Source organism: Vulpes lagopus, chromosome 11, assembly GCF_018345385.1.
Source record: "Vulpes lagopus strain Blue_001 chromosome 11, ASM1834538v1, whole genome shotgun sequence".
Lineage (NCBI taxonomy): Eukaryota > Metazoa > Chordata > Mammalia > Carnivora > Canidae > Vulpes > Vulpes lagopus.
Genome location: NC_054834.1, coordinates 59268344 through 59286021, shown reverse-complemented (window position 1 = coordinate 59286021; position 17678 = coordinate 59268344). Strand labels below are relative to the sequence as shown.

At 40.7% G+C, this 17678-nt stretch overlaps 1 long non-coding RNA gene across 2 annotated transcripts in view; it reads left to right on the top strand.

Moving 5' to 3' along the window:
- LOC121472242 overlaps window positions 1-17678 on the top strand; it is a 94735-nt gene that overhangs the window by 14583 nt on the left and 62474 nt on the right. For both annotated transcript variants that reach the window (XR_005982826.1, XR_005982825.1), the window contains exon 2: window positions 14268-14433. This is a non-coding gene — a long non-coding RNA (uncharacterized LOC121472242). The remainder of the gene's footprint in view (window positions 1-14267; window positions 14434-17678) is intronic.

The following is a 17678-nucleotide window of genomic DNA, read 5'->3' as shown; positions in this document are numbered from 1 at the left end:
CTTCAAACCTGAATTTTTAAATGCCAGGATTGACTAGAGAGGAGAGATGTGCAAGCACACCAAGTATTGCATCTAAATAAAGCAGAAAGAAGCTCTATTGAAGGCTCTACTCAGGTTTCCAACATGGTGGCTCTCCAAAGATCTCAGAGCTGGGCCATTTCTGATGGTCAGCGGAAGAAGAAAGTGCACCCTTATGAGCCCAAAGCTCAAATGTGCATTCAGATGTTCACACGTGTATGCATGCATTCATGCACACACACACACGTACACACATGTGCATGCACACACATGTTCCTGATGTTTCCTGAGCTGAGCCTTCTCACTTGTACTTCTCCCCACAAGAGCAACTTCTGTTTACATCTCTCTCCCTTCCTCATCACTACTCACACAAATAATTCTGAAGTTATGAGCTAAAGGAATATTGCCAATTTATTATTTTTTTAAGATTTTATTTACTCATGAGAGACACAGAGAGAGAGAGAGGCAGAGACACAGGCAGAGGGAGAAGCAGGCTCCCTGCAAGGAGCTCAATGCAGGATTCAATTCCAGGACCCTGGGATCACACCCTGAGCTGAAGGCCGACACTCAACTGCTGAGCCACCCAGGTGTCCCAGGAATATTGCCATTTTTTGAAAATATTTTTTTATTTTTATTTATTTATGATAGTCACACACACACACACACACACACACACACACACACACAGAGGCAGAGACACAGGCAGAGGGAGAAGCAGGCTCCATACACTGGGAGCCAGACGTGGGATTCGATCCCGGGTCTCCAGGACCGCGCCCTGGGCCAAAGGCAGGCGCCAAACCGCTGCGCCACCCAGGGATCCCTGCCATTTTTTTTAAAAAAAGAAAATGGTTTCATAAAGGAAAAGTGACACCTCCCAGTTACACGAAAAGATAAGTCTCCTTCAAGGTTGACTTTCTGGAGCTTCTCATACAGTTGGTAGGAGAGAGGGGTTAAATATCCCAGGCAGGAGTCATGTGCCCAAAAGTGGAGACAGCTCTGGCTGGCTGAGGGCCTTAGGAAGACAGCCATGGGTCCTCAGTCAGGTATTTGGGATCACAATCTTCTCAGAAATACATCTTGTTTCCAGTGTCCCCTTAATCTCTAGCAAAGAGCATCGTGATCATAAACTGAGTACTGTGGGTAGAACTTGGAACCAGCCACCAGATGATGCCCCACCCTGCAGGGGTGCAACTCAAATGCAAGAGCAGCCCTCTCAGCCTAAGCCACGCTTCAGGGGCTGGGCATGGAGCTCCCCAACTTGGCTGAGTTTTTTGTTTTTTTGCTTTTTTACAACCCTTCAGGATTCACTCAGAGCTTATTCACTCAAATAAGCTCTGAGACTTATGGGAATGGCATTCCTGCCATTTGGGTTATTTGGCTTCTTTGAGGAGGGGTAGGTCTTGGCAGGTTAGCCATGCACAAGGATAATAATAATAATAATGGCCACTTTTTATTGAATGTTTGTTGAGTGACTGGCACTGTGATACATATTTTCTTAATTATTTCGTTTTATCCTTACTGAAACTCTGGGGGGAAAATCATATAAACATCCATATTGTATATATGAGACAAGAGAGCTTGCCGTTTGTCCAAAGTCCCACAGGTAGAAAATGACAGACTCCCTCCAGACTCTGCCAGTGTATTCCCTTTGGCCAAATCCTACCAGAAGTGGAAGGCAAGGGAGGCCATTGAGGCAATCTATACAGGTCAGCCTCCAGCAGCCCAGAGTAGAGTGAAGAAAGGTAGAGATGGACCTGGAGGAGGCTTGTCAGTCTGAAAATGACTTTATCCTAACCTTCGCTTGATTGATATTTAGCTGGCTATATAATTATAGATTGGAAATCATTTTCCCTTGGAATTTTGAAGACATCACTCTTTGCCTTTTAACTGCTAGCATTTACCTTTGAGAAATCCAAAGCCATTCTGATTTCTGAGCTCATATATGAATTAGATTTTCCTTCCTGGAAGTTTGTAGAATCTGCAAGAGTTCCCTAAACTGCCCAATTCGATTCCCAATAATCCTTGTTAAGAAGAATTGATCTGTTAAATAAACTGTCCCAACAATTATTTTAGAATGACAATTTATAGAGACAGGAAAAAGAAATTACCCTATCCATTTTTGGGAAAATCATTTTTCCCTTTAGCAACATTTAGGGCCCAATCTAATAGAGGTCTTGAATTTTGAATTGTTTAAAATGCATTTTCTGGGAAAATCACATTAGACATGGGGGGGGGGAAATCATGATAGTGGGAGCATTCAAAATTATTGTTTCTGTTCAGCATCTAAAAATGTCTGTTATCCTATCTTCACACGCAATTGCTGTTGAATAAAATCAACCTAAGATAGGAATAAATAGTGTGTGTCTTTTCAATAACTTAGGGCCATAGGCTCTTTTAAAAGCAGACTAACAAACATTTCTCTTAGAAAAATGATATGCTTTATTTTTAATGGGCTTATTATTTTATATGTAGATATCATAACTGGGAAATTATCCCATTATAGAAACCAGCATGTAATATGTTGTTGCCCCACACAGCACAGTGGGTGACAGAAATTCTTCTGCGGGTTGTAGTCTCCTGATGGAACCAAAGTTGGTTGGCCCGAGAGATTTCCATGGTCTGTTGAACACCAAAGTCAAGGTTGGCTCTTGGCCACAAACTAGGCTGCCCTGGCAATAAGACCTGCTTCCATCAACCCAAGGCTATACTGACTTCTGATTTTTTTTTTTTAACAATAGAAATGAAACTGCCACAGGGAAGAGAAAGAACAATGGTGTTTTGACAAATGGAACAAAGATATAGCTTGACTGACAATTCAGGTCAGAAAGAAAATGAAAGCACAGGAAGACTGATGTTGGGCTCCTTCTTGCCAAGAAGCAAATGCTCCAGGGGAGGTTTCCACTGACATGACGAACTAGTTCCCTGGTGGCCATTTGGATTCAGCAATTTTGTCAGTTTTTTTCTGGCCAAAGGGCACTTTTTCTAGGACTTCAAATGTAATTAGAGTAAATACTACACAATTAACCCACATAGGGGCACCTGGGTGGCTTAGTCGGTTAAGCGTCTGCCTTCAGTTCAGGTCATGACTCCAAGGTCCTGGGGTGGAACCCTGCGTCTCTGTGTCCATCAGGCTCCCTGCTCAGTGGAGAGCCTGCTTCTCCTTCTCCCTCTGCCCCTCTCCCTTGCTCCTGTGTGCTCTCTCTCTCTCTCTCTCTCTCTCTCAAATAAATCTTAAAAAAACGTTAACACATATAGCCACAGTATCTTTGAAACCAAAGGAAGAACCAGTGAGAACTTGGGAGACTCACTGAAAAATGCTATTGTCCTATTTATTTGGAGCTCTGATAGAATAGTTCAGATAGAGCTCTGGCCTCTGGAAGGGGCTAGGCTAAGAAACCTCTAGTCACCCTCTCTAGACTTGCAATCCTCGAAAAATGGAAATTAGGAAGCATTCATTCATGACCTTGAGAAAAATGTTTACAAAAGTATATTATAATGTATCAGTAAAACGAGCCGGGAAAAGGGTTTATGTGAAAGTTCATGTGAGAAATGCAGCTATTAGCACGCATGCCATTCCCCACCTTGACCCCAGAAGGAATGTGTAAATTGTAACATATGGAATGTAAGCGTCTGTTGAGATGTTTCATAAATCTGCCTGGCAATGAGCATCACAAGGCCCTGTGTGAGAACAGGCCCCAGAAAGGGAGAGATGGTGAATGTCACATCTAACTTTAGGCTGTTAATCAGCCTTGAATCTGACCATCAAAAATTTTCAGACAATGTTCTTTAATAATATGGATTGCTTTCTGACAAGGTGACACGTCTTTAGGGGACCCAGCCCAGGAAAAAGTAATATGTTCATCCATTCATTCAAGAAATGTCTATTGAGAGCCTGTGACCTGGCGCAATGTGCGAGGCATTGCAAGTACAGTGGAGAACAGGAGAGACCCTGCATTACTGCCATACAACCTACAGCATGTAGAAAAATCTTAAACAAATAATAACAAAAATAATTTTCTAATTACAACTTGAATAAATGCTAGGAAGGAGAATGCTAGCTTATACTAATAGTACAGACACTCTTCCAAACTCTCTACATACATTTAATATTAGCTCCATTTTAAAGATGAAGAAATAAAGGTATGAAGGCCTACATGTCTTGCTCAAGGCCACACAGCTAATGAGTGGTAGGCTCAGAATATAACGTCAAGCAGTGTCAGTCCAAGCCCTGAGTTCCTGACTCTGTGTCACTTTATTATGACCTGAGTGGGAAAGACCATTGATTTAGATTTCCAGGTTCAAGAAAATGTCTTTCAGGGTATGATTTTAGGCTAAGCCCAAGGATAAGTAGGAATAATTTGGGCAAAAGAAGGTAACAGGAATATTCCCAAATTGGGGAAATAGCATGTACAAAGGCTCAGAGACAGAAGGAGTTGGCTTTGGAGGCTGGTGTGATTGGGTTGTGGGGAATGAAGGCAAAGCTGGAGAGTAGGCAAGGGTCCGAACCAGTGGGACCTTGTAAATCCTGCTAAGTATCTTGAGCTAAATACTGAGCGGAGGAGTGGGAGCTCCTAAAAGACCAGACTTCATCTAGGGCTCAGTGGAGTTGCTCCAAGCACAACTACTACAGCTGGGAGAGGAAAGGCGTTCTCCCGATGAAGGACGGAGGCTGCTGCTGAGCTAGCAACTCACCCCTCCTTCCCATCATCTTCTATAGAAGACCGAGGATGCTCCATAGTTCTGTTCTTATCAGATCTCTGTCCTCTGTTGTAGTTAGAAGATGGTGGTGTCAAGAAAACAACTGATGTTATGGACTGAATGTTTGTGCGGCCCTCCTCCAAATTCATATGTTGAAACCTTGATCTCCAGGGTCATGGTATGAGGAGGCGGGCAGGGCCTTTGGGAGGTAATCAGGTCATGAGGGCAGAGGTCTCACAGATGGGATTAGTGCCCTTCTAAGAAGACACAGAGAGCTATCTCCTTATGAGGACACGGTGAGAATTTGGCTATTTGCAATCTGACCATGCCAGAATTTGGCACCCTGATTTTCCACTTCCAACTTCCAGAACTGTGAGAAGTTTCTTTTTTTTATAAGCCACCCAGTCTATGGTAAGTAGTGATAGAAGCCCAGATGGATTAAGACAACTGGCAAACCAAAAATTCGTTCAGCACTGCTTAATATTAATCTCTGGCACCAGCTTTAGTTTTGGCATTGCCCACACTGCAGGAATTTAAGATTATAGATTTGGGTTCCTAAGTTGGTTCTGCCCCGTAATTGCTGTGTCTTCTTGGGCAAATTACATACATCCCCATGCTTCAATTTTTTTTATTTTTAAAAGTTAATAATATCTACCTCCAAGATTGTGATGCATAAGTGACTTTGGTATTAAAGCATGAACAATCAGGATGCCTGGTGGCTCAGTGGTTGAGTGTCTTCCTTTGGCTCAAGGCTTGATCCCAGGGTCATGGGATCAAGTCCCGCATCAGGCTCCTTGCAGGGAGTCTGCTTCTCCCTCTGCCTGTGTCTCTGCCTCTCTTTCTGTGTCTCTCATGAATAAATAAATAAAATCTTAAAAAAAACAACAACATGAAAAATCATGCCTGGCACACAGAAAGTGCTCAAATTTTAACAATAGTGATGATGGCTGCTATTATTATTCCCTACAGCATTTATAATGAGGTTTAAAAGTCCTTTATGGGCATTCTGTGTACAGTGTGGGGACATATACTGTACAGGCAAGAGGGGTACAAGTGGACAAGAGCTAGTTGGGAGGTGATTGAATCAGGGTGAAGATGGTCAAAATGGAGCAAAGTGGGTGGATTTGACAATCCTGCAGAAGTAAAATCACCAGGCTTGTCAGTGAATTGCATATGGGGGTAAAGATGTGTCAAGGATGACAAAGTCAGAAACCTTATGATGATATGCTCATTACAGCATGAAATAAATCCTTATTTTGCTTTTGGGCTCGCTTGTACCCTATCTTTTCCTACTGTGGTATTCTTTCCTTTCTTCCCATAATAAAGAAACACCAGGAAAACAACAACAACAACAATAGCAACAACAACAACAAAAAAAAACAAGAGCCAAAGAAGGCACCGGGTATAGAAGCATAAACTATTTGGCAACATGTAACCAAAAAACGGGAGACTTCTTCTACCTGACTCTGGCTTTTCTTGCCAGGATATGAAGAAGGCATCATGAAGGGGCAGAAAGAGGGAGTGTAAGACAACAGGGGAAGAAAAAATAAGTAAAATTAAAAATGTCTGAATTAATTTTTAGAAAAATAAATAAATAAATGAATAGCATAAGAAAGTAGTTTTTAATTTTTAATGCCTGTAATGAAGTGGGGCTGGGAGTGTAGGCAGCAGGTAGAGAATAGAGAACCAGGCCCTTTGTGACTCTGTGGAACATGGGATGGGGCCAGGGAGTGACTGATGGGGAAGAGGGAAACATTCTGGAGATAGAGTTGGGAGATTTGGTTTCCAGGCCCCATTTTGCCACCAACGAGCATTTGAGCATGGAGCTTACTCACAAGGATTCCATGAGATGGCTCTTGGGTTCATGGGTTCTGGAAAGTTCCAGGGAGAAGGGAGGTGTACGGTCCTCGGGAGCCCATCTCACTGGCATGTGAGTTGCCTCTACTATCTCACGGGCCTCGTAGCTAAAGGGAGCCAAACTTCCTCCAAAAGGATCTTCATGTCCTTCTGCCTCTGCCCTCCCAAAGTGACTCCTATTAAACGTGGAATGTTTCTGAGCTGACCCACCAGGAATTGCTGAGTGGTGGAGTTTATTTCTGCATGAAACAAAACACCTAGGTTCCCCCTAGCCCCCTTCTACGTGGGTCCATGATTTGGCTGTGTTTAGCAGAAGAAAGGCAGGCAAGGCACACTTTGAAATTGTGGCAAGCATTTGAGTGGATTGAATTTAATTTTGGATACAAATGTCAAGGAAAGTCTCCCTTGGCTCTTGTTCATTGTTCACTGAGGCGCAGTGTGATGCTCCATTGAAAGGCCTGCTGATCTAAGCCAGCGCCAGCTGATAATGACAAAGTGCGGGAGGGAGGGGCAGCAGGCCAAGTCCAAGGAGGGATGCCCTTCCCCAGGATGCTTCCAAAGACTCTGCCCAGCCCCGCAGTGCATGTTGAGACAGGAGGCAAGAACCTAAAAACTGCTTTAAAAAATTTTTTTTTTAAAAAAGCTGCTCAAGTCCCAGCTTGGCCACAATGCTGCATGGCCTTTTTCCACCACTTAGATTTGGTTTTCCTGGTCCATGAAATAAAGGGACTGGAAAAGATGAGCTCTAAGATCTTTTCTTTCTCAGATATTAGGATTCTGGCATTCGGAGCATCTACAAATGCTGGAGAGGAATGCCAACCAAGAGTGTAGGATAAAATTTGGCACAACTATTTGGGAGGGCATTAGCTTTCAGATGTTTAAATTGACATACCCTTTGGCTTCTTAAGTGTCAATTTTTGGGATGTATCCTGTGGAAATACTAGCATAAGTATGCAAACGTGGATGTTTATAACTGCAAAACATCAAAAACAACGTAGCCGTCCACTAGTAGGGGAGTGGTTAAATAAATCTACTACTCACCCATAATAAAGAATAAAAAATATGTAATACTTTGATACGTTTTCCTAGTAATCTATAATAAAAATATCCAAAATATAACTTTAAGTGAAAAGTGAAATTGTCGAGTAAAATGTATATAACATGATTATGTTTGTTCTGAAATGAAATCCAGATATGTGTAATATGTTATATTTAATTATATATGCATATGCATAGAGAAAAGATTGAGAAGATTCCATACCAAAAATCATAGTAGTTCGCTCCAGGGCTGCATGGTTCAATATGGTAGCTGCATGTAACTACTGAGTACTCACAGTGTGGCTGGTGTGACTGAGGAACTGGATTTTAAATTTTTAATTAATTTTAATTACTGTACATTTAATTTAAAACCGGTCCTTCAACTGTATGTGTTATGAGATTGAAATAGAGAGCAAGTATTTTCGATGAAAATATAGCGTCCAAATTGAGAGGTATTGTAAGCATAGAATACACATCAAATTTAGTAGACTTAGTACCACAAAGTGGTATCTCAATAATAATTTTCTATTTTAATAATAACTTGATAATGTTGATTATAGGTTGAAGTAAAAATATTTGTGATACGTTACATTCAATAAAATATATAATTAAAATTAATTTCACCTGTTCCTTTTTTACTTTTTTTAATGTGGCTACTAGAAAACTTTACACACATAGCTCGCAAGATATTTCTATCGGGTACGGCTGCTCTGGGGAGTGGGATAGAGGAGAGGCTAGACTAACTTTTTATTTATATACTTCTGTATTGTTTGATTTTGTTACAGTGAGCCTGGATTACTTTCACAATTTATGAGGAGTAAAGACCCTTTAAAATGTGAAAATAAAATTCATTTCTAGGATATATCAAAATGTTTGAGAAAACACTCCCTCCAATTTGTTTCTTTTGGGATGGTGTGTCAGGGTCTAAAATAAATGTTTTGCCATCAGGTTATTATAAAGTGGAACTCTCATTGTGGTGTCTCTGTGATTTACCAGCATCTTCTAATTGCTTGACCCTTTCTTGGATGGCTGCTATCCTCAGCAAGGATACCTCTGCCTGACAACCATCCCAGCTGTGTTGGAAGAGGATTGTTTCTCAGAGAGTAGGAGTTAAGCCCATGAGAGTTAGGCAAAAAGGAGAAATAATCCTAAAAGAAATCTCCCCTCTTCTCTCCAGCTCCCTCCTTCTCCTGTCTCAAGATTCTCTAAAGCTTTGGGGATCTGTAGTCCTAGGCTGAACTTCCTACCTCACTAAATGACAAGGCCAGGATGTTAATGTTCCCCACACAGACACGTCTGCATTATACATAAAGATGTCTGTGTTACACATAAACACGTTATGGCTGTAACAATATCACTTTCAAAGGAGCGCTAATCCGCTGAAGTCATCGAGTCAGAAAACATTTGTTTCTCCATGTCTTGTGTCTGAGTTGTGTGTGAGAGAGAATAGTAGGAAGGAAGGACAGAGAAAGGATGGAGGCAAGGAAGAACAGAGAGTGTGCACTTTATAAAACCCTACTTTGCAGAGACAGCTTTTCAAACTGTCTCTCTGGTTTCTCATTTGTTTGCTATGGTGTCACTTCCTTAACACAATTTTCTGTTTAAAAAGTTGATGATGATCTTTTCTATACAAGGTGACAGATACACAGATGACCCAAGTCAACATTTTGGATATGAAGTTGTGGGGTTTTAACGGATGTCACAGGGTGATGGGGTGGGGGGTAGAATCAGCCACAGTTCTCAAAGTTCAGGAAATAGCCAACTGCATGCTCCCCTAAAACCCTGTATCACCTATATCATAGCTCATGTCTGCCTAGATCGTATTTACCTATTTTTATTTGACTTCCTTGCTAGACACCTCTATCCCCAGCACCTAACACAAGATCTTGCAAATAGTAGGCTTTTAATAAAAGTTTGCTGATTGAATGAGTGAAAGAGTGAATGAAGAAATAAACAAACCTACCATTCAAGGGTCTGTCTTATCTAAAACATTAAGGAAATTAGAATGTCATCTCAAAATGGACTTGTAAAATATTCCATTTTATTTACATTGTATTTATTAAATACCCATTATGGACTAAAAGCTGGCTAAACAAAGCCAACATTTACACACACACATACACACACACACACACACACACACACACACACACACGGTCCCAGCCCTTAGGAAGTTTACAATCTGGGGAGAGATGGAAGGTAGAGCTCAGGTATAAGTACATAAAATTAAAATTAAATTAAATTAAATTAAAAATTACAAAATAGTAATAAGTGCTTCCAAGGATATGATCAGGGATGATGATAGAGAATAAAGTAAGGGGCTATGCCAATCTAGCCAAGCCAATTTTTCTCTTCTTTGAGAAAGTGACATTAAAGCCAAAGCATGGAGGATGGGGAGTGAACTATTAAATAAACCAATTGGGGGTGACCGGGAACAGGAGAGAGGAAGAGCCTTCCTTTCACACTCAGGTAGCAGTGCCTGCTGCTTCTGTGACTTACCGCCCAAGTGTGCTCTGTAATTTGAATTTGACTTGATTCATTTGGGTTTTAGGGCCCATGCTAATTTGCATGCCTGACTAGATGTCAATGTCTGTTGGAACCCACGTGCTCAGAGTGTAAAGAGGGTGATTTCCCTTATCAGAAGGGCAATGTGATTATAAGTGAATGTTCTGGGAGTGGGCTGAGGGGTGGCTGGCAGTAGGCTGGTAAATCTCGTTCACTTGTCTTCAAGGCTGTCTCCTACCTCTGCACCTCTTCACGTTAGCTTCTGCAGTTCAGATCTGCTCTCACTATTTAATTTGTGCTTTCGAGATATGTATTTTTTGTTGACAGTAGTTACATGGAATTCACAAGAGAATTCTTACTTTTCACTTTATACTTCTTGTCCCTTTTGAATATTTCAAAATACGAGTTTTTACAACTCATAAAACTAGTAAATACAATTATTAATTATATATACAGTTCTGTTTAACATGCAACCCTATGACCACTGATGAAAATCAGTTTTCTTTTTTCCTGATTATTAATGCAATATAAGCTCAGTGCAATTAGGTTTGGAAAGCTTATGAGAAAATTAAAAAATAAAATAAAATTCTCCATAACTAATCATCCAGAGATTACCACTGATAATATCTTGTTATATTTCTTTCCTAATGCCTTTTTAAAAATCTACTTGTTAATTTATAACTGGCTTTTAAAAACTCAATATGTGTAGGCACCTTTCCATGACAGTAAATGCTGGGCTTTTGTCTGGATCTATCATAATTTAAGTTAATGGACATTTAGGTTGCAATTTTCACCACATAATTAACTCATAATCTAAAATTTTTTTAAAGATTTTATTTATTTATTCAAGAGAGAGACACACACAGAGGAAGGCAGAGACATAAGCAGAGGGAGGAGAAGTAGGCTCCATGCAGGGAACCCCATGCAGGACTCGAGCCCGGCACCTTGGGATCACACCCTGAGCCAAAGGCAGATGCTCAACCGCTGAGCCACCCAGGCATCCCTTAATCTAAATTTTTAAAAAGATTTACGTATTTATTTTAGAGAGAGAGCGAGAGTGAGAGGAGGGGCAAAGGGAGAGGGAGAGAGAAACTCAAGCAGACTCGATGAGTACAAACAAATGCTTGAAAATCTAGACTGACCAAATCCAATTCAGGATTATTTCCTAATGCCACTAAACAATTTAAACAGCAAGTTTCACTAAGTGCCTTTTCTTTCTTTCTTCCTTCCTTCCCTCCCTCCTTCCTTCCTTTCTTTTTTTCTTTCTTTCTTTCAGATTTATTTATTTGAGAAAGATAGAGGGAGAGTGCTCACCTAGGGGAAGGGCAGAGGGAGAGAGAGGAGAAGCAGACTCCCCACTGAGCAGGAGCCCCAGGCAGGACTTGATTTTATGACACTAAGATCATGATCTGAGAGGAAACCAAGAGTCAGAGGCTTAATCCACTGAGCCACCCAGGCACCCCACAAAATATTCCTTCATAAAATATCAGTTTCTCAGAAGGTTGACGGTGAAGGGTAGGGAGCAAAGCCTCTGAAGTCTATCTAATGCTTTGTTTTAAGACCAGCTTACGTCTACTGTGTAGAGGTGGTGGGGTGAGGGTAGGGGTGAGTACTGTTGGACTCCACTGCTCTGATCACCACTGTCACCGTGTGACCAACATGTCAGGCAAGTGAGAGGGGTGAGATGAAAAGCAAAGTTCCAGGTGCCCAGAAGTGGGTAGGCTGGAAGGATTCTAGCTATTAAAAGCCCCCACATGCCAGGATTTGTAAAAGAGAACCTCAACCAATTTCCCTCCAGTGGAACAGAACATCAGCCAGGGCTGGATCATCTTCACATAAGATCAGCCTGTCCCAGGCCAGTGAATTCACCAAAATCCGTTCCACCTTCAAACCTGATATTCCCTTAGTTACAATCCTGTGATTTCCAAAAGACTATTTTCTGTTTCTTTTCAGCTATTGCAACCTGCTCTCTTAAATAGCTTCTTTATCTGGCAGGGCAATTACAGTCTGTGACTAACAGCTGTGGTTCATAAACATGAGTTTCACTGTTTGGGTCAGTAGTTCTTAGCCTTTTCCGAATGGCAACTCCCCCAGCTGATCTTGGCATTACGAGAAGCACCTCTCCTCAGCACTTGGGTTGGTACTCAATAGTGCAGTTTACTGTTGGAGGGTTCTGTTTTCCCATTATAAAGGAGGTGACATTTTTATTAAGTTGCAAGTCCTGGCATCTAATACCAAACATATTTCTGGATGTTGGTTTTATTAGTGAGTTTTAACTTTCCCCATTGAGCTTTTCTTTATATTCCAAATGGTCTACAATAGGCATGTCTTTCTTTTAGACTTAGAAAAAAAAAAGTTCTTTCAAAAAGTGATTCTTACCTAGAAACTTTGATGGAGAATATCTGCAAGATCTAGGGCTTGACGAAGAGAATCTTTAGACCTGACACCAAAAGCACATCCATTTAAAAAAAAAAAAAGAGTATAAATTACCCTTCAGAAGAATTAAAAGCTGTTGCTGTGTGAAAGACTGTGTAAAGAGGATGAAAAGACAAGCTGTAGACTGGGAGGAAATATTACTTGCAAACCACACATCTGACAAAGGATTTGTATTTAGAACACATAAAAAATGCTCAAATTTCAACAGTAAAAACAAACAACCTAATTAGAAAACAGGCAACCTATATGAGACATGTTGTTGAAGAGGATATACAGATGGCAAATAGGCACATGAAAAGATGTTCAACATTACTGGCCATTAAAGAAATGCATTTGACCATGATGAGATACCACTACACACCTAGTAAGGCAGCTAATGTCAAAAACTAGTGTCAATGCTGAATGCTGACAGGGAATCGGAGAAACCAGATCTCTCATACATGGCTAGTAGGAACGTAAAATGGTACAGTGACTCTGGAGAATAGTTTGGCAGTTTCTTAAAAAACTAAACATAGACTTGCCATGCAACTCAGCAATTTATTCTTGGGCCATTATTGCAGAGAAGTGAAAGAACCTGAACAGGAGTATCATTAGCAGCTTTGTTTGCAATAGCCAAAATCTGCAAAACACCAAATGTCACACCAATAACTAGTTAAACTGAGGCATGTCGCACCATGGAATCGTACTCAACAACATCAAAAAAGCAAACTATTGATATACATGCAACAACCAGGAAGGACCTCCAGGACATTGTGCGGAGTAAAAGAAGCAAATCTCAAAAGGCCACATACCATGTGATTCCATTGATACCATATTCTTGAAATTATAGAGATGGAATTATAGAGATGAGCAGTTGGTGGGAAGGAAGAGGAGGAGTGTGACTATAAAGGGTAGCATGAGGGAGATCTTTGTGGTCATGGGATGGTTCTGCATCTGTATTGCAGTGGTGGTTGCACAAATCTACACATGTGATAAAATACCACATGTACGTGTGCCCAACCCCACAGTACCAGTATCAATTTCCTGGCTTTCTTATTGTACTATAGTTAAATAAGATGTAACTACAGAGAGAAATGAGTAAGAGTATCCAAGACCATCCTGTGCTATCTTTGCAACTTTCTGTGAATCTGGAATTATTTCAAAATAAAACATTTTTTAAGAGGAATTCATCCTTATTATGGAAAACTTAGAATATGCAGGAAAAAATATGAAGACTACGAGTTCTAAAATTCATACCTTTTGGATATGTTTGTTTTAGAATGTTAGAATTTATTGCTTAATTTTTTATTGGAGATAAAACTCACTCAACATAAAAACATCATAATTTTTACAGTTTTAAGTGTACAATTCAGTGGTGTTTTTACTTTATTCACAGTATTGTGCAACCATCACCATTATACAATTCCAAACATTTTCATCAGCCAAAAGAAACCTCATACCCATCTGGCCCTTTTCCCTCCCCTGTGATAGCTAATCTACTTTCCACAAATTATTTGATTCCACATACATGAAGTGTGTCTGCACATGGAATCATACAACATGATACAACAGTCCTTTGTGACTGGCTTCTTTCACCTCTAATAATGCTTTCAAGGTTGATCCATGGAGTAGCATCCACCAGTGCTTTATTGCTTTTGTGGTTAAATAATATTTCATTGTATGGATATATTCAATTTTTATTTTTGATACAATTTTTCTTTGTTCTCTTACTGCAGGGTCTCTTTTACATTGGTTAGTTGAGCCAACTCTTTCCAACCTGGACTGCTGACCTGTGACCTCCCATTATTCAAACCAAGGCTGACCTATGTGGGCATCTGGAGACCCTTGGCCTTGTTGCTTCACTTATCCGCATCACCTTCTGAAATCAAGATACTTCATCAGGTAGGTCATTAACTGGGATCCACGGGATCCATAGGGGAGGGTCTCCCTGTGGCCCATCAGAGATGATAAGCCGAGCCGGATGAATGGTGTCAAGGCAGGAGGGAAGGGAGACAACCAGCCTGTCTATGGAACAGCAGAGCAATTTCAGTAGCTTCCTAGTCATAGTCTTGACTCACTTCTCTAGGATGAAGAACACTAAATATTTTTCCCAAAGAAATATTTTTCTAACCTGTTTTGATAAAACAAACATTTTTCCTGAGTGTCCCTGCTCTCCTCATGGTGCTCCTAGGTCCAGAGCGCTCTCTCCTACAGTGTTGTAATCACCAGCTTACCCACTATCAAGCATCTTTTTCCTCCATCACTGAGCTGGGATGAGTTGACTGTGCCTGTAGTACTTTGGTGTCTTAGTGAATGTGAAGGCCATTTAGGATGTGTAGGTCCTGGACTGAGCCCTCTCCTTTCATCAACTCACTTCTGGCTCATAGTAATTCCATCAAGCGGGAAATGTTCTTATTCCCATGTTAAGATTCAGAGACAGAGGCTCAAAGAGTTTTAGGGTCCAGTCCAAGATCATATCACCACTGAGTGGTGTGGTTGGGATGCACACAGACCTATGGGTCATCTGAATGCACTGAGAGCATAGACTCTGGAACCAGACTTCCTGGGTTCCAGTCCTGGCTCCTTGCTCATTAACTATTTGGATTTGCCTCCATTTCCCTATCTGTAAAATTGGATTAGTAATAAAATCTCGTTGTGTTGTAAAAATTAAATATAGGAATCTGTCTACAGCCCGAGAGCTATGTGCCTGGCACATGCAAAGGGCCATGTGAGTGATCACTATGTCATGATTGTTATTATTACACTGACTCTTAAAAATGGGATAAAGAGGTAGGGAAAAAAAAAAAAAAACCAAATGATCCAAACAGACACCACTTCATGTTGCCTCACGATATGTCTCCTAGCCAAGTGACACAACATGTGCTGCCTCCAGGCCGCTGCTCCCAACCCCAGGGGCTTTCAGCAACCAGCAAAGCGAAACCAGCCCTTTCCAAAGCCACATTCTCCAGGTCAGCAGTAAGTTGTTGTAGTAACAAGAAAGGGGGCTAGGTGGGGACAACTCTTTCCTATAAGAGCCAGCAATGGATTTCCTTCGAAGAATCATTTTTATGTGGTCACCCAGAACCTAGCCTCCTTTTGTAAATATTTGCTTATGAGCATCTGATGCTCATATTTTGTGTATCTCTATTGTCACAACACACTATGGACCATCAGTGCTATGGAAAATAGAGCCATTAGTGTCTTTAAATCTAACCAAATTAGAGAACCAATTCCAAAATCTCCTGAACTAATATAGAAAACTCATCTTTAAGATTTTGTTCTCTAGAGCAACTCTAGATACCTACAGGTACCGAAGGATAACACAAGACATTCCCTGCCTCACAGTGACTGGTTACAAAGGCTAAGAGCCCTGGAGATGAGGCTTTCTTCACTTCTCTAGATTGGTGATTATCAGGCAAATGATGGCTTCAGTCAGGGCATCATTTGGAATCCCAAATTCAGTCAATTTGGGATTCTTTTCTTTAAAAAAAAAGAATTTCCAGGGTTTTGGGTTTTTTCCCCATATCTATAAAGGATAGGTAAGTCTTTAAATTTTTTTTAAAGATTTTATTTATTTATTCATGAGAGACCCAGAGAGAGAGAGACAGAGACAGAGACACAGGCAGAGGGAGAAGCAGGCTCCATGCAAGGAGCCCGACGTGGGACTCAATCCCAGGTCTCCAGGATCATGCCCTGGACCGAACACTGCACTAAACCGCTGAGCCACCCAGGCTGCCCAGTTTTTAAGATTTTAAAAACTTACCTTGATGTGGTTTTATCAGCATTCCTGTTCCATGTGCTAGTAGATACTATTAATCTCCATCACTTAATTGAACTCTTTTATTTTATGATCAAGAAGACGAAGCCCAAAGTCAGACAGCAACCTAGTAATAAAGGCCAGAACCCAAGATCACAGCTGTCAGTCTAGTTTGCAACCCTCAGAGCCACACGGCTAAAAGATGATTCTAAAAATGTCCTTTTACACAGATCACTCTTCCTCTTTTACAAGGCTGGTGGGCCACTTCCCAGCAGATGATTCTATGATTCTATCCACAGCCTATTCATAGTACTCTGAAGTGTGTCTTACTATGAACTAGAGCTTCTGCCCAGATGGAGGGAGAATTCAAGGTTGGTTTGAGGACCGAAGTGATTAAAAGGCTCAATAGAACAATCCTGCTGATTCAGAATGACTAGAGAATGGCCTTCCTGGTTATCTACTCTTTCTGCTCATGTTTGTTGAATGAATGACTATATGGAGCATTGAAATATAATACAAGGGATGCTACCGAGTTTAATTCAGCCTTTCTTCCCCTACTGCATTGAGGTCATCGTGATAAGTATGGATTACCTTTCTGGAGAATTCAGCTGATGGTGAACAGGGTTGGCACTGTTCCCTTTGGTAATTTGCTGACCCTGTTATAGAAGGTGAGGGTGACCCAAACTGGATCTTCTCTTTTTAAAAAAGTGAATCCCTTCATATCAGTCTGCTTATCTTTCACTTATCCTTTTCTTCATCACAGTATCTTAAGAAATGCACACACACAGACCCAGTTATCTGAGCCTTTGGTTGATTGAACCATAGTTAGCCAGTTAACAGGACCTTTACACAGATGATGGTGTCTTAAACATTTCCCCTGAATTCTCTGTTAACAAGATGGGAGACATGCCCCTGGTCACTTGATTCTTTTTACTTCATTTAGGAACATGAATCTTGAGGCCAAGAGGCAGAAACTAGCCCACTGACACAACCAGCAACTAGACACAAAACAATTCCGGTGATAGGTTCAAGAAAAATGATGTCGATCTTAAAAAAAATAATCTTTAAAAATTCAATGACCAGTTAGTTACAGTTTAACTCATTACATATTTTTGAGCAGGCAATGAATGAGACCCAAAGAGTATGCAGAGACATTAAATTAAATAACAGAGGCTTTTAGGGACACTTTTTAAAAAAAAAAAACTTATTGTTTCTCAAATTAAGCTAAATGTTTTAACATTTTAAAATAATTTTTAAAGTCACAAATCAAGATTTATCTACATTCAGGTCGATTCTGCTGGCTCATGTCCAAAAGACTTGGTCCTCTAGAGAGTAGCCTTCCTTGCTTTTCTTTGAGTGCTTATGAACACCTTTTACTTGTCAGGAATTA